Source organism: Apteryx rowi, unplaced genomic scaffold (genome assembly GCF_003343035.1).
Source record: "Apteryx rowi isolate R43461 unplaced genomic scaffold, aptRow1 scaffold_546, whole genome shotgun sequence".
NCBI lineage: Eukaryota > Metazoa > Chordata > Aves > Apterygiformes > Apterygidae > Apteryx > Apteryx rowi.
The window spans coordinates 329,399-356,637 of NW_020450812.1; the positions used below are offsets into that span (position 1 = coordinate 329,399).

General features: G+C 38.1%; 1 protein-coding gene across 2 annotated transcripts in view; it reads right to left on the bottom strand.

The window, feature by feature from the left end:
- Window positions 1-27,239, bottom strand: part of TRPC4 (transient receptor potential cation channel subfamily C member 4) — a 92,570-nt gene that overhangs the window by 40,999 nt on the left and 24,332 nt on the right. The gene's annotated exons all lie outside the window — the stretch shown is intronic.

Sequence of the window (27,239 nt, forward strand, 5' to 3'; positions counted from 1 at the left end):
AATTTCTGAGCAGGCTTGAAATATTGTTTTCTGTCTCCTAATACCCAAATTTGACCCTGTCCTGATCTGACTGTATTGCTATGACATGACATACGTAAAGGACAAGGATGACTTTCTGAATACAGGAAGTTTTTCTGTAAGTTCAGAAAACTGAAAGCATAATTACCAAAGAGTAAGTTTTTCATATTAGAATTTTTAAAGAAATTAGTTCTCATACTTTTCCTCAAATTGTGGCTGTTACAGTGTGGCAGGACAGATTTATCACTAGTTGGATCCTCTGACTATAGAGGAAAACTAACTTAGACTATTTTAATTTGCTAGAGATGGGGTGAGATATTTCTTACCCTAACTCTCATTATGGAAGCTGTTCTAGTAGAGCAGGCAAGGGTCTATAAAAGAAACCATAAAACAGTGTCTGCAGATGATATACTGCATTTCTGAGATCCAGATATCCAGTTTCAAGCTGTATTTTTTATCTAACAACACTATTGGCAAGGCTAGCGAACAATTTCCTGAAGCAACAAAAAATCTGTCTCTCATTGTAGCCTTTTCTTTATGGTCCTGAGTTCTATTAGCCATATATATACACCATGAGCCATCTCTATGGAACCCCATCTAGGATGATCACATGCTAAAGCTAAACACACATATAAGTCCTCTGGTGAACTAGAGCCTAAAAAATATTTTTAAAATTATTTTACAGAAATATTTTATAACTAGCAGAAATAGAAATACGCTGTGACATTATTTTGCCAGTTCTGCTTTGCCTATGCCAAAATATTTTCACTGCGGTATATTTTTTCTTCCTTAACTGGAGATTTTACATTCTGAGGTATTTGAAGTATCTTTTGTACTGTTAGAATTATGTTGTATGTTATTTGACTTTGACATTGTCTCTATATAATTAGCAATCAGCATGTTTTTATTTTCACATCACAATGGCTTCCACTAGTTTCTAGCAGTTTGTAATTATGTGAGGGATTTTTCTGTAATGATTATTCCTGGTTGCACATCTTTAGATCCTTCATAGACCCTGCACTTCTGAAAATGTTTTTATACTCATTCTCTTGGTTGTGATCCTGGGATTGGTTCTTCCCTGAGACTGGTGAAAATCAGAAATTGTTTACTGTATCAACAACTTGATGTAAGTAATAGCAGAGTCTGATTTGAGTGATAATCAAGCATACCCATATCCCGAATTTCATTTTTACTGCTGATTAAATCTGATCTATAATTTTCTATAATACTGTAGCATGTCCTATAGTCAATAGAAATCATGAAGAAAAAATGTGAGCAATACTATTAAGTATAGATTGTCTTTTCATAAATAATATATTTTGCATCAGTCATAATAATTTCCTTCTTTGTAGCATGCTAACACCTGAAAGTACTTATTTCATTGTATTACGAGCTACACAAAGATATCAAAAAAGCATACATAATAGAGCATTCATTTTTACTCTTATGAAGCAGTCTAACAAAATCCAAGATCCAAATCAAACTCTCATTCTGAGCTCAGTAGGTGGTTTAGTGTATATAACATGTAAAAAAGAATGTGATGTCTCATCTATAAATGGAAAGGTCTCAAAGGAAAATGATTTCCTTTTTGACTTATTTATATATAGTGGGTACAACCGTACAGTACAACACAAAGATCTATCCTTGATATTCTCTGATAGGTGAATGTTAAAGAGGATCTTTTGGGGGAGAGGAGGCAAAAGTTAATGATTATCATAAAGTTTCTTAGTGATATTTTTTATAAAACCACAGACCAGATTCTCCACTGTGCTGTTTTGCACTGCCATTCCAGCCAAACCAGTAGGAAATGTTAGCACTGAGGTCTGCTACTTTGTCATACACATTTTTCAATGGTTGTACTCCAGTTCAGCATGAATCAAACCCACTGACTTTTTCTCTCTCTAGAACATTTTTGTTTTTCATATTTTACATGTTTTCCCACATATTTTCTAGTTATTTTAACTTCAAACTTAGATGTCAAAATTCTCTGTCTACTAGTAGTGAAAAGTATATTTGCTTGGCACAAATGATAGTTTCAAGTCCAGTCTCATTAAATAAACTCCTGATTTTGGTAGACTGTTTCACACTCTAGAGACATCACTACATCTTTAGTACACTATTTCTCTATATCTTCCCCCAAAGATTATATTTGTGGACTTAGGCACTAACTCTAGGAGGACTAGCTCATTAAGGCAAACAACATTTAATTGCAGTTTAAGTGCTTTAACTTGGTTGACTGGATCAGCATTACATTTTCCTTTCTAAAAGCTAGTGACCATGTTCTGGGCTTTTTTGGGTATATTTATATTGTCTGTTTTCTGCCTCAGGCCAGAAGCCCCAATTCCTGTACCAATTACTGTGAATCTTCTCATGCCCATCCTGCTCAAGTCTAGTGCCATCTGGAGCAGACTAGCATCATGATCATGATTTTAGTAGGAAGCAGACCACCAGGTCATCTTCCTTCTGTTCTGCCTGCGGCTTCATCAGCAAGGAAACTAGCTAGCTCACTGGAGATCAGAGCATTAGGGCAAACCAACTCATATATTGTTAGGACAATCAGGTTCAGATCAGCTCCTTATAGCAAAACAAATTCACAACATAGATGCCTTCATCATAAAATCTAGAGTTCACAYTGTTGTCACCAAGATTAGAATACAATGCTAGGGTTTTTTTATTATAATTATCCTATTGCTTAACTTAGAGTATGAGGAGGAAGAAAACAAAGGAAGGGAAAATTTAAAAGTGAAGACTCTAAAATGCTTCCTTGAAAGGATTAATGAACATTATTATACAAAGAGATTGAAGTTTTTAATTTGAACATTTTGAATTTCCTTTTTGCCATATCAACATAAGCATAGGCTCTTCATTTGATTCATTGCTACTGCTCAGTAAAATGAATCAACACACAGAAAATTATTAAATATCTATTAAATAAGTCAAGACATCTATAATTGCAGTGACTCTGATTAATTGCTTAGAAAAGGCAATGGACACTGAAAACAGAGTGTAGCTCTTAGGAACCAGTTATGCATGAATAGCTTTGATAGACTTTCCTGTGGTACAGTGAATCAGTTGGTGGTTTTGGGGATGAGTGTGTGAAACTTCAGTGTTGGTAAAGTACATCTAGTTTCAATTCTTAGACTTACCACAATTCAAAATATTTTTGTAGGGAAAAACAATTAAAGAAGTATCTGCAGAGATAATATAATATGATTTTTTTTCTGTCAGTTACATTGGATGGCTGTTTTGTCACATCTAGCTGGTGTATTTCTCTACATAGCAAATTAGGAAATGAGACTGAGATTTATATGTAAAGTCCTACACATGGGACAGAATAACTCTTCATGATGGTACAGGCAGGGATTGACTCTTTGGGGAGCGGCTTTGCAGAGAAGACCTCATGGCACTGGTGAGCAACAAGTCAACATGAGTGGACTCATGCAGTGCACACTGGGCTGTGTTAGTAAAAGTGCAGCCAGTAGGTCAAGGAAAGTGATTATTTCCCTCTGTCTGCCACTTATTAAACTACAGCTGGAGTATTGTGTCCAGTTTTGGGTCCCCCAACTACAAGAGAGACATTGGCAAACTGGAGCAAATCCAACAGGGCACCTCCAAGGGGTTATGGGACTGGATCACATGATATGCAAGGAGACAAAAAGGTGTTGACTGTGCTCAGCCAGGAAAAGAGAATAATAATGGTGGGGTGAGGGGGAGCTAAATGCTGTCTTCCACGAACAAAAAGGAGGTTATAGGCAGAAGAGTGCTTTTCTCAGGAGTGTACAACGAAAAGAAGAGGATGGTCGTAAGCTGCAGCAAGGGAAGTTCTGGTTTGATATATGGAAAATATTCTTCCTGATGTGAGTGGTTAAGCACTGGCACAGGCTGTCTGGAGAGATGCAGAATCTCCAGCTTTGGAAATATTCAAAACTTGACTGGACAAGTTCCTGAGCAACCTGATTTAACTTTGATGTTACCCCTGTTTTGAGCAGGAAGTAGGACCAGATGATCTTGAGATGTGTCTTACAACCAAATATTTTTATATGATCCTATATATACTATTGCATTAAGCTATGCAGCATCTTTTGTGGAAACAAAATTCTTAGTAAGTGCCAGGGTAATTGAATTTATGGGTTTGAATTTATTTATTTAGGGCTGAATCACTTTCCTGGGAATACTAGTTGTTACCTAGATCTTTCTCACAACTCGTTATTCCTTTTGAACAGAGGCAGAGCCTGTATCCTTCATATCATTGAGATGTATTATTGCCAAATAAATAAAACTACTTCAGCTATTCCAAACATTTGTACTGTAATAATCTGTGCATCATGTGGAAGGAAAAAAATGTAACAGTCAAAATATTTGTTTAGTTCTCTATCACTTCAATCCTATTATTCGTGAAGAGGTCTTCAGATACCTCTGACAACAAAAATCTGCTGTCTGCACTAATAGTTTCTACAAAATAAATTAACCAATAAGAGAACAGACATTATTTCTTATTTTCAACAAGAAAATAGAACGTTTATAATCTCAAAAACGCATGATCCTTTTTATAGACTGAAAATAGTACATATTCTGTGTGACTTTATATTATTAAAACAGGTAGAAATAATATACACTGTTCATAGCATATAGTTCATGTAAATCATGCTATCCCCTCAAACTGCTTTTGGAATAAATAGCCACTTGCACAAAGAATAGTCTCCTGTCAGCCGGGGACTGTTAAAAGAAACAAACTCTGAACCAATCAGCAATTACTGGTAACATGTTCCCTACATCCAAGCTGGTTTTATGTCCTATATTAGAAAGCCTTCTAAGCATTAACCAGTCAGCCAGAAGGAGTTAGGATCTGAGTTAATTACAATCCCATTCTGTGATGGAATCAAGGGGTACCCTCATATACAGCTTGTTGTACCATTTTGCCAATTTTTCATAGCTGCCATACTGCCAAAAGGAAAAACTACAAATCAGTCAACCAGCTTCTCAAAGTTCATGAGGGGGGTTGCAAGTATCTTGAAAGCAACTGAAGCACAGAAAGCAGTGTGAGTTTCATGAGAGAAAAAACAGCTGGGAATAGCTTTGAGTGAGGGAAGGGTAGGAAAGGGACTGAAAAAGCTAGGTTCCTCTTCTGGGTAATAACTGTTTATCTGAAAATTTCTATAGGTATCACTCTTCATTTATGTAGTTTGTTGCAGGGGCCAAAAGCAGATAGGGAGACTTCCTTAGCTTCATTTTCCATTTTTGGACATCCTTTCAGATCTGAACAGGGTAGAGATAATTGGAGGAAACACAACTACAATATTTTTTTATTCTGTGTTTTTTCCTATCTCCTTTACTCCATTGTTAGGCTATTTACCTGTCTGTGTGGAGACACACTTCTTGGAGCAGTGATATTTTGTCAAGTTATTTGATTTTTAAATCAACTGTTCTTTTTTTCCTGTAAAAACAATAGTAATCACCCTCCATTATCGTGATGCAAATTTAGGTTTCACTCTGCTAGCTCAGCACATGAGGTATTAGCCTGCATCCTGATGTGAAAAATGGATATGAGCACAGCTCCTATTATTGACTCCAAGCTAATGCTGTGCTAGCCAAGTGATAAGAGATCCAGCAAATGAGTCATGTTGAACTCCAAGGTTTCCCACTTTCTTTAAAACTGACTGTTTATGATGTCAAGCTTGTGTGGAACTGAAGATGTCAAAGTTCCCTGAAAACACTGTGAATCCAGCTCTTGGAAAGCATAATACTTATTTGAAGGCTGACTGAATACAGAATTTAAGCATCAGGGAAAAATAAAAACACAGACTGATTACAAAGGTATTTTAATTAAATAAAGCAATAAACTGCATACTTTCTCTTGAAAATCCTCTATTAACATGTTGTAGGGAGGTCTGGCTTTGTAGTTTCATTAATACACATGAACAGACTGTATACAGTCACTCAATCTGCTTTTCTTTCTCTTCAGATACTTTTCATCTTTTACTTGTTCCTCTTGTTTAACTTGGCCATGTGTTTATCTGAGAATGTTAAATGTTGAGAAATCAAATTAATCACCTAGTTAGTGCATAAAGACTAYGCTGAAATGATAGGTCTATGGCAATGACATGCAGGGAGCATTATTCTGAGACTATTTGCAGGAAAAATGTGTGTTTCATAGTGAGTCTACAGCAGATGTATAAATTATATCTGTCAGTATTACAAGTGTCACCTTCATGAAACCTTCCTTCTGGCCTTCTGAGAGGATGGTTTTCAATTGGTTCATTATCTGTGCAATTCAACTTTCTTCCCACTTTTGCCTTATGTAAGTTCAGAGGAACTGTTGTTGGATGGCCAGCTGACAGCTGCCACATGTGCAGCTTCTGTGGTTTAAACATAGAATATGAATCTTGGAAAGGACTGAAGGAAGTATAATTGCTCAGTCARAAGCCCTGCATCCAAAAGCTTCTTTACACTTGGGACAGGTTATGGTTCAAGAAAATATCCTTCTCCTGTGAATAAACCTAAGAATTACTGTCCTCCCTTTTGTGCTTTCTCATAATGGGAAGGTATCTACTACAGCTGCTAATAAAATTCTGTGTACGAGGCATCTGCCAGCTTGGAGAAAAAACAATAGTCCTTGGGTAGGTCTTTTCCCTTGTGAAGCTCTGCTGTTTGTGGTTAACAGAAGGAACTGGTACCAACAATGAAATGCTGGAGCTACTTTCAGTGTTCTCAGTACTGAGAGACATCTGAACACTGCTGGTTTCTTTCATGGTGTAAGATCAGAAAAAATGAAGGAATCAATAAAAAGTCTGCTTTACTTGTGCTTTTGCATATGTATCATTTTTAGGGATGCTCAGGCTACGTCTACACTGAGAAATGAAATAGTGGCTGAGTTTAAGCACTGGGCCCCAGTCATCCACACTACCTATTTGCTATTCTGTCTCCAGTTTTGACTTCTCCAGCTGGCTCTGTGCAAAACAAATCTGCAGCTCACCCTAGCCAGTTTCGATTTGAATCCCTTAGTGTCACTTGGTTTCAGGGCCAGTGTACAGGCCTTGGTCTGCTTTTATTTAGCAGTACAAAGTCTCAAAGACCAGTTCCTTGTACAAGGTTTTACTCACTTATGTGATATGTTTCTGTGTTAGACTGGCTTTTCTAAAATTCTAAAATTTTCTAAAACCTCACAACTCAGAAGGCACAGATACTTTTGTTTGCTGAGCTTCCACAGACGTTCCTTATGGAGATGACAAAGAACACAATGGATTATAGGTCCAGGCAAAGAAATGTGTTTTATTTAAAAATATGGAAGAAACTGACCATTTGCAAAAAGCGATAGAGGTGGAAGAGGCATATTGTGTATATGGAATGGCATAAGCAAATGCTGCGTTTTGGTTCCTGAGGATTTGAGGACACATTCTTCCTTGAGAAATCACAACAGATTGTTCACCAGCAGAGAAATGTACACCACAGGCTGTTGTCACTGCCTGCATGAATGCCCCAGCTTCTGCTCCAGCAAGTCAGAAAGGGTATGCTTCTAAGAAACAGCTTATATTTAACCCTTGTGAAATATAGGTCACTGGTACTCTGAAGGAATATTCTCTTTCATTTCCTTTGCACTTGCCTTTTGTTTTAGAGCAGATGTATCCTGATCATATGCATGAAATCATGGTTCCCTAAACTGAAATATATTCTAAACAAAGGCAGTTATTATAATAAATGATGAAGGAACTTATTATATAGTAAAATATAAGTAAATAGCAGTAGACTGGTAAAATATCCCAAGCAAACCAGCAAAAGCACTGAAGTTGCAATATGAAGTGCAATTTAAATCTCAATTGTACATGTACCCTTCCCATCCCCTGCACTTGAGCAGAACATGAAGGCTGTAACGAAATAAGCCAGCAGGAGGACTCCTGCCTTRACCCTCAGGCAGGCTTCCTGATGCCTCCTGAGTTAGACCACTGCTCAGTGTCTATCTTTCTCCACAGCATTCAGCCCGCAGCTGTAAAGGCCTAATGCTAATCCCATCAAATGCTGTAATCAGGGAAACAAGATCTCTTCTTTACCAAACACTCCTCTTAAATTTACTCCCTAAATACCACCTTGGTGAAATAATGATGGTGAGACCTCTGCTCCTCTTATTCCTTATTGCTGCCTACCTCGCACCAGTCAAGTTCAATCCTGAAAGAGGCTGCAGCACTTTTGATTCCAGTCTCCATTGTCACCACAAAACTGATTTACTCAGCATCCAAATACTTCAGTGAAAGGCAGAAAGGATGGCAGCCAAAACAATCTGTACTTGGGTAACTAAACTATAATGTTAACTAAATYATATCGTAAATGCACAGGGAAACAGAGACAGCATAACTGTAACTTTTAACTGCAAGCTCCTTTAGTGCTTCATTTTAGTATTTCAATGATAATCTAACATCAGGGTTTTTGTAAAATCCCATCATGCATTGAACTGACACAGAACCCTTAATTCTCAAACTATGACTGCTTATGACGGCAAAAACTCACATCTTGTTTTGAAAAGAAGACCTGATGACAGATATATCTCATTGCTGTTTGAGGGAAACATTTTTCTTTTTCTGAAGTACTGAATTTGCTGGACTTGTTACAAAACCCAGTTTTTCCAGGGAAAGTTGGCGAGGATACAAGCCAAGGGACCCAAAGCTGGGAGAGTAATATTTCTATTTATTTTGTCAGAATTACTGTGTTAGGACTATAGTCAAATTGTACTAGTTGCATTTGTGAAGGAAGAAAAGYAGAAAGGGGGTAATTTCTTTGCCTTAATTTTCCACTTGAAACTTATAGGATAATCATTTTTGYCTAACTGTTTTGAGGTGATAGCATGATAATTAGTAACATGTTGGAAGATTAAGAATAATTTACATTTTCTAAATGGTCCATTGTATTAATTATCAGTTATTGTCACTAATATTACTTCTGTTACTAAATATTTGTGTTTCACCCCTGGGAAAAAAAAAAGAAATCTTTCATATTCTATCTTCTGATGTAATAAATAATTTTATACTGATTCACCCTTTGCACTGCTTAATCCTTTGAAAATTCACATTGCTTGGTATAGTTCAAACACATTGAACTAGATGTTAAATTAAATATTCCTGGAGTGCTAGTGCAAAATTGATAGCAACAGCAATATTCTTTCTCATCCTTAAGAGGTGATAAGAATTAAGAAGATACAAAAATGTTCCCCTCTTTATGCTTTCAGCTGGAATACCCAGACATATACTGGCAAAAGTATGGGAAAGACTAACATGGCCAGATTTCTTAATAAGACAAAAAGAGAGGCAAATATCTGAGATCCTCTGTACCACTTAGTGACAAATTCACAGATACTTCCAAGGACACTGGGTACAATGCATATGAAACGTCAGTTCCTGTTACAGGATCATAGGATAATTCAGGTTAGAAGTGACCTCACAGGTCTCTTGTACAACCTCCTGCTCAAAGCAGGGTCACCTATGAGATCAGATCAGCTTGCTCAGGGCTTTATCCAGTYGGGTCTTGAAAACCTCCAAGGATGGAGATGGCACAAGCTCTCTGGGCAACCTGTTCCCCTGCCTGACTGTCCTCATGGGGAAAAAGGTTTTCTTTATATCCAGCCTGAAATTTGTTCTTGCAGCTCATGATGGGTGTGTCTCATACTCCCACCATGCATCCTTGTGACGAGCCTGATTCCATCTCTTCGATGATTTCCTCTAGGTGCTGGGGGGCTGCTGTTAGGTCCCCCCAAAGCTGTCTCTTCTCCAGGCCGAACAAGCCCAGCTCACTCTGCCTCTCCTCAAAGGAGAAGCGCTCCAGCCCTCAACCAGCTTGGTGTCCCTCCCCTCAGCTCCCTCCAGTTTGTCAATATCTCTCCTGTACTGGGGGGCCCAAAACTGGACACAGTATCTAGATGTGGTCTAACAAGTGCTGACCAGAGGGGGGTGATTACTTACCTAAATCTACTGGCTGTGCTTCTGTTAATACAGTCCAGGTTACTGTTCTTTCCCACCTGGTCATGTGCCACTGGAGGTGCCAGCACTTCCAGCTCATTTTCCTTAGAGCTGCTCCCCGGCTAGGCAGTCCCCAGCCTGTGTCATTACAGGGTGCTCTTCCTTTCCAGGTGCAGGACTTTGTATTTGCTCTTGTTGAATTTCATAAGATTCCTGTTGGTGCATTCCTCCAGCTTGTCTCAGTCTCTCTGAATGGCAGCCCTGCCCTTGAGCACATCACCTAGTCCCTCTAATTTTGCGTCATAGGCAAACTCAATGAGAGTGCACTCCTTCATCTCCTCCAGGTCACTGATCAAGATATTAAATAGGACAGTTCCCAGTGTAGACCCCTGCAGCACTTTAATTTTTACCAGCCTTCAGGTAGAGTATGACACATTAACTATAATCCTCTGAGCCAGGTCATCCAACCAGCTTTTTACCCATCTTGTACTTTCATCCAAACTGTAACATCCTTACTTGGCTACAATAATATTGTGTGAAATGGTGTTGAAAGTCATGATAAAGGTGAGGTAAATGACATCCCTTTTTCCACACTGACTAGATAGTCAGTGTCAGAGCAGTGTTTTTATGGTTGAGTATGTATATTCTAACTGCAAAAGTTGCAATAGAACATTTAATTTTAAAAACAGATCTACTTCAATTAAATATAATCTTAAGTATCAACAAGGTCTTATTTAACCATTATTTGCACACAATAATTTGGAATGATTATACCTGGAAAGATCTGTCACTGAAAACAAAAAGTACTCCTACTCCTAGACCACTTTTGCCAAGGCTCAGTACAGAACAAAGAGCCACTTTCACAGCCAGGTTAGGACAACCTAAACTTAATTGACTAACAGAAATGGTGATGACCTCTCTCCTTTCAAGTGTGATTATGCTACTTACCTTTGATGTCATTTGACTGACATTTTTATTGAGAATAGGGCCACATGCAGTGAAAGAAAAGAATTTTCAATATATTTAAGAGCTTTTTCCTTTTATTTTAAGATTTTTGCTTTGGTTTTGAATAAGCTCGCTGCATGTTCCCAGCTTTGGAAATAATGATGAAGAAAAGGCTCAACATAAGTGGAGTGTTGCAAGCTGTCATAGTTCTAACAGCAGTTATCTCCTGTAAAGCTTTCTATTTTATCTTGGCAATCTTCCAGTAAAATTGAGGATTTCTCCCTCAGATTGAACATACTGCAAATTCTTATTGGACTAGCACTGTACATAACCTTGAAGCAGAAGAAGTTTCATCCTTGACTTTTCTCTGATCTTCCCCTCTGGAATGCAGCTCCGCATGGTGCTTACATACTTCGATGGATGAACACTGAAATCATCATCCATTCTCTGCATGTTGGTAAAAAAGTCCTGACATGGCATGATGGTGGCCTCCAAACACTTGGTTTTGCTGGGAAGAGGGTGCCTCCTGTGCAAACTCTACAAGTCCTGTAAAGCTATCTTTCAAGGACCCATTGCCAGCTCCTCTGTAAAGTAGGTGCACGGGTCATGGTGGTGAAAGGGTAGTTATGTTTCAGGGAAAAGTAAAGAGCAGGTCTGAGAATGGACACTAGTCCAGTGAACTCTGAGGTGTGCATATTTTCTAATCAAATTGTTGGCTGAGAAGCTGTAGGTAGCTTGGATTCTGGAACCTTAACACTGTTTAGGAAGTGCTGATCTGAGACTGTTTGCTTGACCAGTTCTGTAAGCCAAACACGACCTGTCCAGACTTCACGAATGAGACTTTATACCTAATGCAAGACAGTTAATGCAGTAAAATGTTCAGGATTTTCCCCTCCAAAAAACTCTAAAGCTTGGTCTAAGATCACATCTGAGTATGTGACTGTATAAACAGTATAGATAAGTCTCTACTGGAAACTCAGTTTTGCTCTGAACTCATCTACTAAGGCAGATCTCTGCAGAGCAAGTGGTGTATCAGAAAGGAGAGTGTGTGTTAAACTGTCAAACAGATTCCACTAAACAGGCCCTTGAGATTTATCTGTCTCAGCTGGAGGGACCTTTCCAATTCTCAGAACAACAGAATATCCAGACCACCAAAAATTAGTTTAAAACCACTGTTACCTACCTTCTAGAAACAATGTGCTATTCTAAAGAATTTTACCAATTCTTTGTGTAACAAATCTGGTTAACTCATGCCCCCTCTGCAATCAGTGGAATTACTACAAGTGCTACAAAAAATGATTTTATCCTTAGATGGCCTGAATTGCTGTCTGGAGATGTCTGTCTCTTCCTATCAACCATGAAGGGACCAGAGGGCTAGGCTCCTCAAATGGGTACCTTAGTTAAATACTTGAGGCTAGGTGGAATGACTCAGGGCCTCATAGTCCAAACATTCTGCAGGAATGGTTATTTTTAGTTTCTTTCTGCATCTTATTAGGACAGAAGAAAAGGTCCAAGCCCTGAAATAATTATATTAATATTGTCTCAAACCTTTTTTAACTTCTGTTACACTTTCAGCTTGGCTCAATGCCAAATGCTGTGTTACTGAGTCATGTCTTTTTGTGAACCATAACAGAGCTGCTAATGAAGCCCTTAAGGTTACCTATTTAGAACAGCCTCTAATTTAAATGAATACATTACCCTGGTAATTAAATATTACTATCTTTCCTACACAGCAGGCAAACTAAAAAGTTCCCTTTCCCTCTTCAGCCATGTAAAAAAATAATGAGCCAGATTTTGTACTTGGGCAACAGAGCACAGCCATGTTGCAGCTTCTAGAAATTCAGCAATTTCTACTTGCCGATAATCTGCATTGGTCATTTCTGTCCTAAGTATGTTAAGGACCTACACATATTTTACAATATTCAGGAATGAATGCAAATCAATGCAAAAAAGCCATGATTTAATGCAATCACAGAATCACAGAATGGTTGAGGTTGGACAGGACCTCTGGAGATCATCTAGTCCAACCCCCCTGCTCAGGCAGGGTGACCCAAAACACATTGCCCAGGACCCTATAATAAAGAACGTGTCAGAGGATGTTTTACTCTGGATTCATTTCTGCTCTTATTTATACACATTCACTGTTGGCTTTCCCCTGTTCTTCAAAGCTTTCTGTAACATCCTTCCTTCCTCATGTCCTTGCTTCTTGTTTGCAAGTGGTCACCAACACTGAGCCTGTCCCTGGCAAAAGACCTTTCACTTTCTTAAAATCTTTCCTCAAAACATCATATTTTTGCAAAGTGGCTCAACAGCCATCTCTCTAACTTTTTCCCCTTCTAAAAGTTTGCATTTTGCTCTAGTGGAGTATCTGAAATTGACAAAGTAATGCAAACAGTAAATATCAGATTAGAATGGCACAACGTGGATTAAAGCAAGAAAAAAGAATAAATCACCCTATCTGAAAATCCTGCAGATTACAGAAATCAAGCCAAAAATGTAAAAAAAAAAAAAAGAAAAAGAAAAAAGAAAAAAAGAAAAAAGAAAAAAGAAAAAAGAAAAGAAAAAAGAAAAAAGAAAAGAAAAAAGAAAGAAAAACTAGGTGGAAATACTAGTAGATCCATTGTGTCAGGAGAAGAGGAGATGAGTCAAAGAAACACATCAGCTTAAGTAGCTGGCACTGTTCAGATGCTGCTCAATCATTTGTGTGGAGGATATGGAAATGTACCCCTCCAGAATGGATATATAGCTGCATGGAACTGGTCAAGAATATTGATAAGTGACAAAGCATGACTGGCTAGTCAAGGTCCTTACAGAATCACACAACTGCATGACTTAGTGTTCTCTTAAAAAAATTCTCAGTATGCTGTTGTATATAGTATTGAGGGGCAAGTGACATTGTAAAATGATGGTGTCAAAAGGCATTTTCCTCCATGCTGTCACTAGCAGATGACAACATCCCAGAGAAACTCTGAATGCTGCAAAACCAGACACCTAAAAGGAAATTAATTCCATTATAACTTTAGCTATAGAAAAAGTGGTATAAGATATTTGCCTGGTTTTCTCTTCACTAGTCAATAGGGAAAAAAGGCAGCTCCAAGGTGCAAATAATCTCATTTACAGCTAGGTGAACAGAAATATATTCTGGAAGTGGCTGTTCCCTTCCATGGATGACTACCATGGAGGTATTCCATTTGAGATTGAAATGCCTAAATTTAGACATCTATAGGTAGATGTGCCCTACTCCCATTATCAGTGACTATCTAGTTAATACAGTCAATGGATCCTAGGAATAAATTCAGTTCACCCTGAAGTATACAGCTAGAGATACAATTCAGTTACCTACACACACACATCTAGTGCCATATCAGATGCCCTGAAGTGTTCTGGCCTCCAGTTTCTTGTCCAGAAGGACATATATCCCCTGTAGGTCTTGTGTCATATTTACTAGCTCTGTTTATATGTCTCAGATAGCTTAGGCCATCTCAGATAGCACTAGACCCCTATGTTTAGGAACCTAAATTGGTCTCTAGTGGCTTTTCAGCTGAATCATGCTCTAGGACCTGCTGACTGTATTATTCACTGCTACAGGAGCTCATATACCTGCCTTACATGTAAACAACAACAAGTAGACCCTAAAGGGGTCTCAATTCATACGTGTCTTGCACCTTTGAGGTGCCCAAAGATATCTGAGACATCTGCACAGGAATGCAGGACACAGAAAATATGGGTTATTGTAGAAGGGAAATCTGYTGAAAAATAATACTTCTAATGCTGAGTCTCTTTCTCTGGAGATATTCAAAACCCGCCTGGGCATGATCCTGTACAATGTGCTCTAGGTGACCCTGCTTGAGCAGAGGGGTTGGACTAGATGATCTCCTGAGGTCCCTTCCAACCTCAACAATTCTCTGTAAAAGCCAAGATGAGTCTACAATCTCAATTCCTTTTCCCAGATTTGCTGAGCTTTTGCCTGTGTAGAAAAAATAAAGCAAACTGAAAGCAGTTACATACCAGATGAGCAGATCTGCTCTTGTGTGTCACTGCAGAAACCTTGCAGCACACATAACTTGTTGATTGTTCCACTTTCATTATTGTGAGGACAAATTTACTGTATAAAGTAAAACATAATTAAAAAAATGTGTGTTCAGTGCTATCCTCTCTTTATTCTGTTTCAACATACCTTTGTGCTGGATTTAAGTTGTGTCAGGTCCTATAAAATGAGCTCTATATAAATGCAAGTGAAAATACCAGGAAAGTGAAGCAACACAGAAGCAGAGGAAAAAACAAACAAACAAAAAAAACCCTATTTGTATTCCATATCTATGAGTCATACTAATGACATAAAACTGATTTCCTAAAGCAGCTTTTCACAACTTTTCGGTAAAAACTCAGCATGTTTATTTTTTTTTTTTAAATCCTTCCTTCAGTCCCCCCAGCAGTACCTAACAGATGTTGATGGGTTGATTTCCAGACAATTTAAGCTGTTTGTAACTAACAGCAGCAAAGTTTTCTGGAATTTTGTCCTCAAAAGGCATAATCCTATTTACACGTTTTGCAAATCTTAATGGAAAGTTAAGAAATTTTATTCACAAAGGGAAGGAGCACAGAAGCACAGAAGCATTAGGAGCTGCAATCAGCATTACAGTGTAATTATCACTAGCATAATGTTGCAACAGCATGTACAGGCCCATGCATAACTATGCCTGATTGTGCTGGGCACAGCAGAAAATCCGTAAGTAATAGGCAATCTTTATCCCAAAGATCTTATAGTCCCAGTAATAAAGGGGAACAAGTGTTTGAAGGTGTGCTGCTGCACACAAAGCAAAGCACTAGGTTCTTTGGAAAAGACAGTGGCCTAAGATCCACCTAGGGAGCTGAAGTGGAAACGGATGCCAGAGCCCTGAAGCTACCTACAGACTGTAGCTCAGGTGCACCAAAGTCCACCTTGCAGTCTGATCTGAAGCACATGTTTCAGCTTCATCAGAAAGGACTGAGACTATCTCAAGTCAGGATGAATTGGGACACTCTCAGGGAGTAGGATTGTTGGCATTGCACCCTCTCAGACAGAGGAGGGAGTACAGGTTCCCCCTGGGAATCCTTCTGGGGCTCAGGTATGAACAAGGCACCAAGCAACGTATTCGGATTTTGGTGACTGCATGAATAGCCAGCAGATGCAGATAGCTACTCAAATGATTATTCCACTAAATCCTTAAGTGCTTAGGGAGTTTACATACTTACAGTTTTAGATGGAAGCTGCAGATAGATAAATTCCATTTGTGAATCTAACATTCAATCATTTTTCCAAAATCATGAAGGAAGTTAGCAACAGAAGGAGGAACAAAACCCACTGCCAAGTCTACTTAGTCAAACTGTCTGTCCTGTACTGAGCCTGGGAAATGAGAGAAGTTTCCTTTCATGACTGGTGAGTCACAAGGATTTTTGTGTGTAGGCATCCTGTTTCCTGTGCTTTGTCTCCCAAGATGGAGTCACTAAATTAGGGAAAACAAGATGCAGCATTCAATAGCAATGCCTGAGACTGCAGTGGTCTGAGACACTGTATTCCTAGTGGTCATCATAAGGAAGGATTGTTCCTGTCTCAAGCTCCTTCTACCTCCTCCTGCCACAAATCTGTATCCTCCCTTCTTGGGAGGCAAAAGCAGTGGTAGTGGATGGGGCCCAGGAATATTTGCAGAAATATTGGCTTTGTGGATAGGGCAAAGAAGATAGAAGCCACTGCAATCCAGTAAGTAGAGCAGAGAGTGTTAGAAAAAAAGGGACAAAGGGTGAAGAAGAAATAGATATGGATGTTGGGATTCCTGGAGTGTACCCATAAAAAAGGAGGAAGGATGTTTAAATGCATCACAAGGGAAAACTGTTGAGATAGATAGTATCAAAAGAATATAATTAGAGTATCCTGCTTTATTTTATTTTCTCAGATGTCTCCATCAATCCAAACTATTATCTGAAAGCTATTTCTAGCATTCAGACTTATTGATGAAATAATGGATTGTGAAAGCTCAAAGTTCAAACAAACATTATCAGAGTGCTGGCAATTTCCCCTTCCTTCCCCTTCCCCTGCTCATCAGAATTTATTAAATCTTAGGTTAGAAGTAAGTGGATCAAAGGAGGGTGGTAGACATTGCTGGACCATGCCAAAGGAGATGGACTGAGGATGAGCTGGTGAACAGGGACTGGAGTGGGGGGGAATGTCATCCTGTTCTTTGCAGAAGAAAGCCAAGTGTCTCTGCCAGAAGGACTTGTTAATATTTTGTGCGAACATTTTCTTTTCAGTATGAAAGATCCTCTAGAAGTTCAAATGACTGCAGTCAAACTTGAAAGCTATATGACTTTCACAAACATAAACTCCTGATTGCAATACCAGTGCCATACACATCATCTCTCTGACATGCTCTACTTTAATTCCTGGAGCTGTCAAATTTAGAAAGCTTTATTCTCTACTTACAAGTTTGAATAAAGATCTGAGCTCTTGGGAGGCGTAAGAGTGAGTTCCTATAACTGGAGTTTGTTCTTCTCATAAATCTTATATTTGATAACTGATGTACATATTTACAGAAGCAATGGATGAAGAAAGTCTTTACTATTTTATGTTTATATTACTAAGGCCTACAGTAAAAACAAAGGGTAGAGAGGGAAAAGAAGAATGGCCTATGGATATCTGTTGGAAAAGGGGGAGGTAAATGGAAAGAACCAACAGACAGGCCTAAAACATTTGCTTTGCCTGTCTTATTTTATTTTTTATTCATCAGTTCTCTTAAAAGAGGGAGTTCTGCCAAGTGGGGAAAAATTTCCCACTGAAACTGTGTGCAGAAGTTTCAGCCAGCTAATTATTTAAATGTGTCATGGTTAAGCAGTCACTCTATCTTAGGCCAATAGCTCCCAGTACAGGCATAGAAAGGTTAGATCTTGAGAAGGAGGACAAAAGACTTTGTTTAGGAGCCTCCAAGATACGTGAGAGCAGACGGGTTGCGTAAGAGTGTTCTGGGAGGTAAGAAACAGAAAAAAAGAAGTTGAAAACTCTTCTGTGAGTTAGATGACTGTATGAACTCTTAATACTAGAAGTGCAGCTACTAAGACCTGAAATAGCAAAAGTTATTTGAAGCTCTTGGGCTTAGCATGAGTGCCTTGCAGTTAGGAGTGGAGCAAAGCATGGCTGGCAGGTGTACAGAGCGAGGTGCTGTGCCGGGAAGCAGGTCACAGGAGTCAGGAGTGGCTAAAGGAGGCCATGGGAGGCGTGGGGCCAGCTAGCCCAAGCAAATCCCACCGCGGCTCCATGCAGCTCAGTTTGGGCCTTGTCCCCCAGCAAAACTAACTGGCCTGAATGGCGGGTTAGATGTTCCTGCTGGGGTTGGGGAGGAAGAGCCAGACCCCCAGTAAGCATGTGGTGGGATGAAAGAGGGCTGTAAAGTTCCAGTCACCTTGATTATACATTTAAAATGAAAGCTTGTGTGTTATTTGTCTGCCTTGTTAAAGTCTTTTTTCCTCTCCAAAATTTTGTTCATTAAGCCAGTAATTCATGATTTTGTGCTGGAAAAATTATCTCACTGGGCTAAATCTGTCCCAGGTTCCTAAGGGAGTTTATGGGTTCATTAGTAGTGACACCTTCCAACTTGAATCTAAATTGTATTGCTGCCAACATGTCCCAACATAAGGGCTGTGCACTGTTGGTTAGGGCTATGCACTACTGGTTATTTCTGCTCGAGGCAGACATCACAGCAACATTTCTTCTAAGGAAGATACAGAGAAGGAACTGAAATGGGAGACTGCCACTGTACTTTATTAACAGCAGGTCTTATTCTCTTTAACTTACTTACTTTCACCAAGTGTCCAAAATGAAAAGACATTGGTGTCATTTCATTAATAGTTTAGCTAGAACTGTGATGAGATGGTTGTAGCTTGTATGGAGCATATAGCATTCAAAGGTTACAGACGCCTTCTGAGACATCATTAAAAAGTTAGTGCTGTGATGCATTTCCCCTTATGTGGGCTCTGAGCCCTCAGAATCTGAACTCTGTTGCCACAGGTAGAAATTGTGGTTGATGCAATAAGGTGTCTAACTCTCATCTAAATTTTCAATGCTTAGTGAAGTAGTTGTTCTAACTGAAGTGCCCTGTTTCTTTACCCACCCAAGGGAGGAGAGAGAGACATCTTTGGAATAAACTTGGATGTCTTATCTTAAGAGACAGGATATCCCTCTGTGAGTACCTCTCTCTTTTGACCATATAAGGAATTTGCTCGCATACATAAGGAGGACTGCTTTGCCATGCTTTTAAAATTTAGGCACAATTAAATGCCTGTGTTAAGCTGACGGACTCCCACCCTGTGATTAAAAAATGTTTTTTTCTAGTAGCAACAATGACAGCTTCCACTGGGACACCTAAACTTCATTCAGTCCTGAGGTAATAGATAACCAATTATAGCAAGACTTTAAGCCTGTGCAGTGGATAAGCTACTTACATAATTTATGCTATTTAAAAATCTGTGGAGTCTTTATCTATAAACACTGAGATTTTACATGATTTACAAAGCAAACATATGACCTGTTTTAGAGTACCTTGCTCTTGCCTGGCAAAATGTTTATCAAACTTTTTGAATACTATGTCTGAGAGTCTGCAGAAACGGGCGTTTTGGAGACATGGACCCAAACTTGCATACTTCAGTTCTTGCAGTTATGGGATTCATAGACTAAACACATCTTCCTTTGGTGTTAAAAATGTCCAAATATTATCCAAGTGAGTTTTTTTGTGGGGTTTTGTTCTTTTTTTACATGGAGCCCTCTCACTGCACCTTTCCATTCTTTTGACAAATACTTGCATAGCTATAGTGACTGGCTAACACATGGCTGTCGTGTTTCTGTTTATCTTTCAGATCTTTTTTAAACAAAGGATAATCCTTAGATGCTGTTTCCCAAGTCATTCCTCCCTGCATAGTCAATAATTCAGACTTTTGCTTCTGAAAGAATTTTAATGAGAAATTCATTATGATGGCTACTAAAACTACTCAAAACCAATCTGTGGTGCCAAAGAAAAATTCTAATCTCTCAGATACTCACAAAGCTTACCTTATACTTTATTATTATCAGAAGAGTTCTATGGAAATTTCCAGTATTTCCAGATGTACTTTATATTCCAAATCAGAATAAAAAAACATTTCCAACAGAATGACAATTTAAATGAACATGCCAACTTTTTATTTCAGTACTTTCAAATTATTTTCTCAAGCCATTGTTGAAATATTTAATTTTGATAAGGATTAATGTTTGATTTTGTTCATATTTATATGGCTTGATAAAATAATATCATATGGATGATAATAAATATAAACATTACACTGTCAAAATATTAAAGTCCAAGTGAAGTAAGAAGAAACTGCAGTCAAACAAAATGCTTTACTTTGTGAAATGCAGTGTTTAGACATCTAAATGAAATGACAAAATTGAAATGATTTGACATGTTTTCATTGAAAATTTCCCTGAATATGTGACATTGTTGTGAAACATTTCCATTTCAGTGACAATGTATTTTTCATGGAAAACTAGTGAGGAACCGACAATTTGATTTTTACAAGTGGTCTTCTGAGCAAGAACAAACAGACAAATGTCTTCTATAATTAGTGACAAATCTAAGTTTTTATTCTGCATCCCCATTTATTTTGATAACAAGAAATGATCTATAAAGTGTGAATTTTGTATTATTGTATTTAAGATTTAATTAACCAATTAATAATTCAGTGATTTTGTTTGCATCAGTAATCTTCAGTGTGTGTTTGATGGAAGCGTACAGATTATGTTAAAAGCAGCTGATCCATGAAATACATTTCATTATTCAGTGGGGGATCTTTTCTGGGGGATTCTTTCTATCTCACTTCTTGTCTGCCTGAGAATAAGTGAGCAAGTTAGTTGGAAACTCTTTTCCTTGAAGTCTCTCTCATTAATACAGCCTGTTCTCTTGTTAAATCTGAAAGTCTTTACCTGTTTTTAATTGTTTAAACCCTCTCTTTCTCTCTCTCTCTCTCTCTCTCTCTCTCTCTTTGTCTCTATGCCAGTTCAGGACCTGCAGTAATAACAAATAAGAAAAAAAAAAAAAGTGACACCAGGGCCTGCCATTAACTTTTAGAAGACAGCAAGAGTCATTTTGGAGAGTTTTCTTAGTAGTTAGGCAGCTGAATTTTTGGTAAACATTGACATTTCAGCTCTAGGGAAATTAACTGGAAGGAGATGTGAAAATTTAACATTATTTGATGTTTTAAACCAAACCTTAAAAAAAAAAAAAAACCTTAATTCAGGACCAGCAAAAACCTCCATTCTAAATGTAACATCTAGCAAATGTAGTGATGGCTTCCTTATTTACATCTAAACATGAAATATAACCATGCATGGGTGCCAAATAATCCATGTGTTTACCTTATTTTTTAAAGATGGCAGAATAAAATTTATTAAAATATTTCAAGAGTGTCAAACTGAAATGTGCAGATTTTAACATATTTTACATTCTGTTGATATCCAGTGTTTCAACACCACTTTTTAGGTGGAAGCAGTTACCTCAAAATTGCTGGCTGAACTCTGAGTGAGATGACTGACAGGAAGAAACAGAAATGACTTGTATATCTCATAAACATTTACTTTGAATCCAACTCAAATGCTAGTTAGAACAAAACTGTTAGAATTCACCTTTAGTAGACTGGCAAAAAGGATTTTAACTGAATTATCCCAGAAATGCACTGTAAATTCCCCAGCAGTATATACAATTGCATGCTATTCAGTCAAGCAGTAGGCCCGCTCCATCCCCAGCAAACTTGATGATAAAACTTTGCAAAATAGAGGGCAGTCCTCCAAAACATTACMTCACCAAAATAAAATCTGCTTATTAAACAACAATATGTTGTTTTGCCTTCCTTTCTAGGAGTTCTGAAAACTGCTTTTTTCAAAATAAACCCTTTTGTATGAGCTGAGTGGGAGGGTGGGACCCCAGGACTTCTGATCTGCTTGTGTCGGTAGAGACCTCATTACTCAGCCACTTCGTAAACAGTTTTACTAACATCAGCATAAATTAGTGTTTCTCTTGAAATGTTCCCTTGAAAAAAGGATTTTCTGTAAGACATAATATTTACTGTAAAGTCGTCAGAAAAGCTCTGAGGACTTTGTTTCAGATTCTCTCTTTTTATGTTGTTAATGGGCTTGAAAGCCCGCCTTAAAGGCCATTTACTTCCAGCTTTTAAAATATGAACTGTGTTTATCTCCCTAATCTTCAAAAAGTCTGTTGCTGTTTCTTGTTATTGTTTCCTAACCTCCCAGATGCTAGCTCTGCCTTCAGGTTAGGCTGTTGCTTTTGATTTCTCACTTGGTCTTCTACTGGAAAACTGAGTTTTTCTCACTCATAGTGAGTAGTGTAAAATGTTTTTTTTTCTCCAAATACTGCTGCTCTGTAAGACAAGATCCAGGAAAGTAATCTGGTCTTGTACATACCAAGAAAGGGGAAGATGGTTACAGCAAAATAAGAATGGAAAAGAAAAAAAAAAAAAAGACAAAAAAAAGACAGGTAGTCTATTCATTTAAAAAGTGAAGGAAAAAAAGGTTCACAGTTGTATTCAAAATTTCATACTTCTGCAGTGCTGATATCAGAATGTCTAATAACAAAGCAAAATAAGATAGTCCTACTGATCAGGCCATACCCTGCAGTATACCATACAGTGTATGAGGTCATACCACTATAGCTTAAACCACTTAGCATGGGGCAAAACATGACAGTAATAAAAATTAGCAATATAAGTATTTAAATAGTACTAACAAAGTTACTGTGAAACCAGACAATATTTATTCACTCTATTAACCACCTCATTCTTTATTTCACATTTGTGGGAAAAGTATAATCACACAGTTTAGCAAGCACTTTTCCCCATGTGTGCAGATGCATGTGTAATCCCTAAAGAGAAGTGCAGTGGTAAAGCAAATCTACAACAAAGCTAATTGAAGAGCGAGAGACACTGTGGTTCTGTTGTAATTTCTCTACTACAAGTTTTCAAAATATATGAGCCTGAACATGCATTTTGCAATTAGTGGCAAAGAAAGATGACTGCCTGCTACTTGTCAAAGACTGCTACCATTCTCTGCTACTTAACTGCATTGCTATCCCAAGGTTTTCCAATTTACTTGAACTCAGAATGATGTATGAGGATTATTACATGCAGAATAATTTTTGCTTGTAAATCATATATTGAATTGGGGATTCCCTTCTACATCCCTGAATTAAACTGTACTTGAATCAGATAACATTTTTATTTGATTCAGGAAAACAGAAAACTATTTGTCATTGTCTATTGTGTGCCAAGAATCTAGCACAATGAAAGTGTAAATGACAAACGACCTATAAGCCTTTTTAAATGAAATTCTCCCTTAGCTGTGAGAATACAATACAATAGAGAATTAGACAATGAAATGTTCCTGCACAAAGCAGAGTGTTGTAYGGCTTCAGAGAGCTTCTCCTGCCTGCTGCTAATTGTAACCTAGCAACAGTAGGTGTAAGAAACAGGCACCATAAGCATCAGCAATGTGTCTTCAGTTACAATCGAAGAGCACCAATGATGCAAACAAACAGAAAAAAAAAGAAAAAGAAAAGTTCCTTGGGTGTTCTAACCCATATGCTCTGCTAAAATAAAGTTGCAGATAAGCACACAAGAAATGCACACTGACACATACTCTCTGGTTCTTTCAGCCAACTCAGAACATGTATTCTCCATAGTCTTGCCAGACCTCATTCTGCAATGTAGACTTGAAACTGCAAATGTCTCTCAATCTTGTTATTTATTAATGAAAGAAGAGAGATGGGTTTCATCAGTGAGGTGCTCCCTTAGTAACACATGGCAGGTTCCCTCTGATATGACTCCACAAGCTGAGAAGCGATACTGCTGAGAGGCCTTTTGACAGAGTATGAATGAGATGATCACAGTCTGGTGCCAGATGTGAAAGGAATGGAAATGCAGAAGATGAGCACCTTTTACTGTGGGGAACCACAAATACAATTTGCATAAACTTTTTATTTTGGGGGGAAGAGGGTCCATTTCAGGGGCAATCTGCTCACCAAGAACAATGCGGACAGCTCTGAGAATGGGCGCGCTCTCTTGATTTTTGTAGATGATAATACTGGTGGTATCAGTTGTTTGCAGACTACTAYAGTGAACACTACTTAATAACTTGCTTTTAAAGGGTCTTTCCCTGTTCATGACAAGGTACTTCTAAGTCTGTATTTGATCAAATACTATGCCATTTTGTAAACTCCTTGGCATTATCCTTCCTTGCATTTGTCAAGCTTCCTTTCTTACACTACCAAAATTCTTCATCATCCACTTGTCTGCTTTTTCCACAAGTACCCTCAATATACCTTTCCTTCCAAATCTTGTGTCTTTGAGATTAAACTGAGTTATATTATCCAAAGTCTACTTCAGTCCTTTACAAGATTTAGTTCTAATATATGTTCCATACTCGCTTGCTTAGTAATGCCAAGAGGAATTACTGCTAATAATTTTTGGTTTTATTTTCAAAYTGAAAAAAAAAAAATTAACTCCTGAGCAATTAATTATGTAAGTAACCTAAGAAACTACATGTTCCTATTATACTTATCCTTACTCTTCATTATTTTGTTACTTTGAGTTGTGGCTTCATTACTGCAGTTATATCACATTACTCATAGAGTTCTCATCTCAGTCCTAATGTAGCATTACAATATCCTTTGGTAATAATGTGATGGAAGGTTGGGATGTTAGCGATGGTTGGTAAATTAAGAAGGGAAGCGAATGTATTCTCATCTGTTTTGTTCTTTTTCTTCTGCTTTGTGGGACAGCAAGCAAGTTAGAGAAAGAAGGAAAATTTTTAGAACTGATAGTATCAAAAACCCAAATCTCTGTTTCTGTCAGAATAAGAAAGTATGTGGTGGAGAACTGACTCCTGGTGCTTGAGACACACAGGGCAGAAGAAACAGGTTTAATACCCAAACCCAATATTTTAAGCAGGTTAAATTCAACAGAATATATTAATAGGCTAGTTAAAATCCAGCCCACATTTTTTTTGCTCTCATTTTTTTTAAAGAAAATTTATGTGTTACCTCCGCTGCTTGCCATGAAGCTTACCTTAGATGGACATAGAGAAGGGGTATGTGGAATGTGAGAGCATCTAGTTCATTAAATTATCAGGTTAAGGAATAGTCAGTGTAAGAGAAATAACAAGTAACAAGGGAAGTGATAAACACACAGACACATAAACATTAAGGAGTCAGTGATAAGGGAGACAATAACGAAGACCATAACTCTTCAGCTGCTGACTGATGGGCCACTAAGGGACTGCTTGGGCACAGCCTTGAAGAGGGTCAACCTCAACTGTGTAACTAATGAGAAGGGGGAAACCCACATGATTATCATGAACATTATGGGATGTGCCAGCAGGCTTGTGGGACTGTGCAAAATTTATTAAGATGGAGAAAGGGGGGGTCATGGTGGATCAGGGAGGAAAAAGTGTGTCGAAACAGAGAGGAGGGGAACCAAGGTGGAGTCACATGAGAGCAGGTTGCCAGGCAGTACGCCGGGCTGACTGAGCCCTGCTCTGATCAACAGAGTTTATCTTGTCTTCCTATTAAACCCTTTTCTTAACTATTTTTCTGTGTAATCTCACTCTTCATCCCATGTGTGAGTTCTGCAAGGTCTGAATGCCAGCAGCTGGAGAAGGGGCCTGGTCACAGGGCCTTCAGGTCTAGGTGCCACAACTGGGGGTACCTGGGACGTATGTGCATGTGTAAGAGGTCAGACTGCCAGCAACTGGGTGTGTTTGTATTACCCCAAGGAATGCAGTCCTGTGCGGGTGTGTGTATGTGTAATTCACGTGCAAACGTCAAGCTGGACTAGCCGGTGAGGARGAGGAGACCCACATTTGGGAAGACTCAAGGCCTGAGCCAGGGGTGGATAAGGGAGTCTAGGGTCCACGCATGGATAGGAGGCAGGCTGAGAGCCCGTGCTGATATCTGTGGGATCTGGGGCTGTGGGGGTGCTTGTGAGATGCATGTGTGAGTGCATGCCTGCGTTTTGCTGTCACCCAATGCAAGTTTCTTGGTCTTCTGAGCTGGACCTACCTGAATACTATTGTAATGATCAGAAATAAACTGGCTGATTACTTGAAGTGGCTAATCTTTAAGCCAGCATCCAGTAGGCAAATATATTTAGGAACAGAACAAGGGAATCTAATAAAACTTGATTTTACTTCAGGGAGTCTGAAAAGGGGAGAGGTAGTGGGAAATATTTATAGAAATGAAAAATATATGTAAAATATAAAAGATCCACTGATCTGGAACTGTTGCACTGAGAATCAGTATTCCTTTAATGTGTGCTATTACAAAGACTCAATAAAGTGTAATCATCTGTATTACTGCAATTTAATTAGGCCTGGGAATCAGATGGCACTATAAAAAACATTTCTTCTTACAGATGTCTCTCACTGTCTGTGTCTCAAATTAAGAAAGCTTTGTATCCTGCTTTTCAAAAAATCATGAGAAGTCAGAACTTAATTTCAATGCATGAATATTTTGGAAAACAGAAATTTTCTGAAGAAGTCTCCAAAAAAGCTAGCGTTTGTTAAATGACTGTAGGACTATACATTATAATGCAGGATTTGTGTTTCAAGGTATATAAATGATAGTTGTTAAGAAAAGTCTGGAACTGCACCATCTGAAAGTAATTTACAAAAGCAGAATATGTTGCTTAAAATATACTATTAAATATAAAATGATGTAATACATTTCCTCAAGGAAAAAAAAAACATTTATTAGAAGGCTTATGAAATCAGTGACCAATTCAGATATTTTTAAAGTAGGATATCAGCAGGTCCTTACCTTAATGATAACTTCTTAGCATTACTAAATTGTATTTCAAATATACAACACAATTGTTACTCATTTAGTTATTGTTTCTGCAAACCCTTCTCATGTACTTAAGATATAAATACATTAACTATTATTTTTTGCAGAATAGAGAGTTAACAGTGCTAGATAAACTAAAAAACAGAAGCCTCTTAAGAATTTGCTATGTTTTAAAATGAGCAAATAATACTTATTTAATTGTTAAAGGCTTGGGGTTTTTTTTGCCCATACACTTCTACATTTCAGCTGATTATGGATGTACAGGTCCCAAATGAGATGGTAAAACACATTCTGATATAATTTCTATCAGGGATCACATGAAGAGGTTTTGGAAATCTCATGAGAACTGTTTTCCTAACATGTCTTTCTGTCTAGTTTCCTTCACTTCTGCATGCACATAAGAACTTTAATATTTTTAAAATAA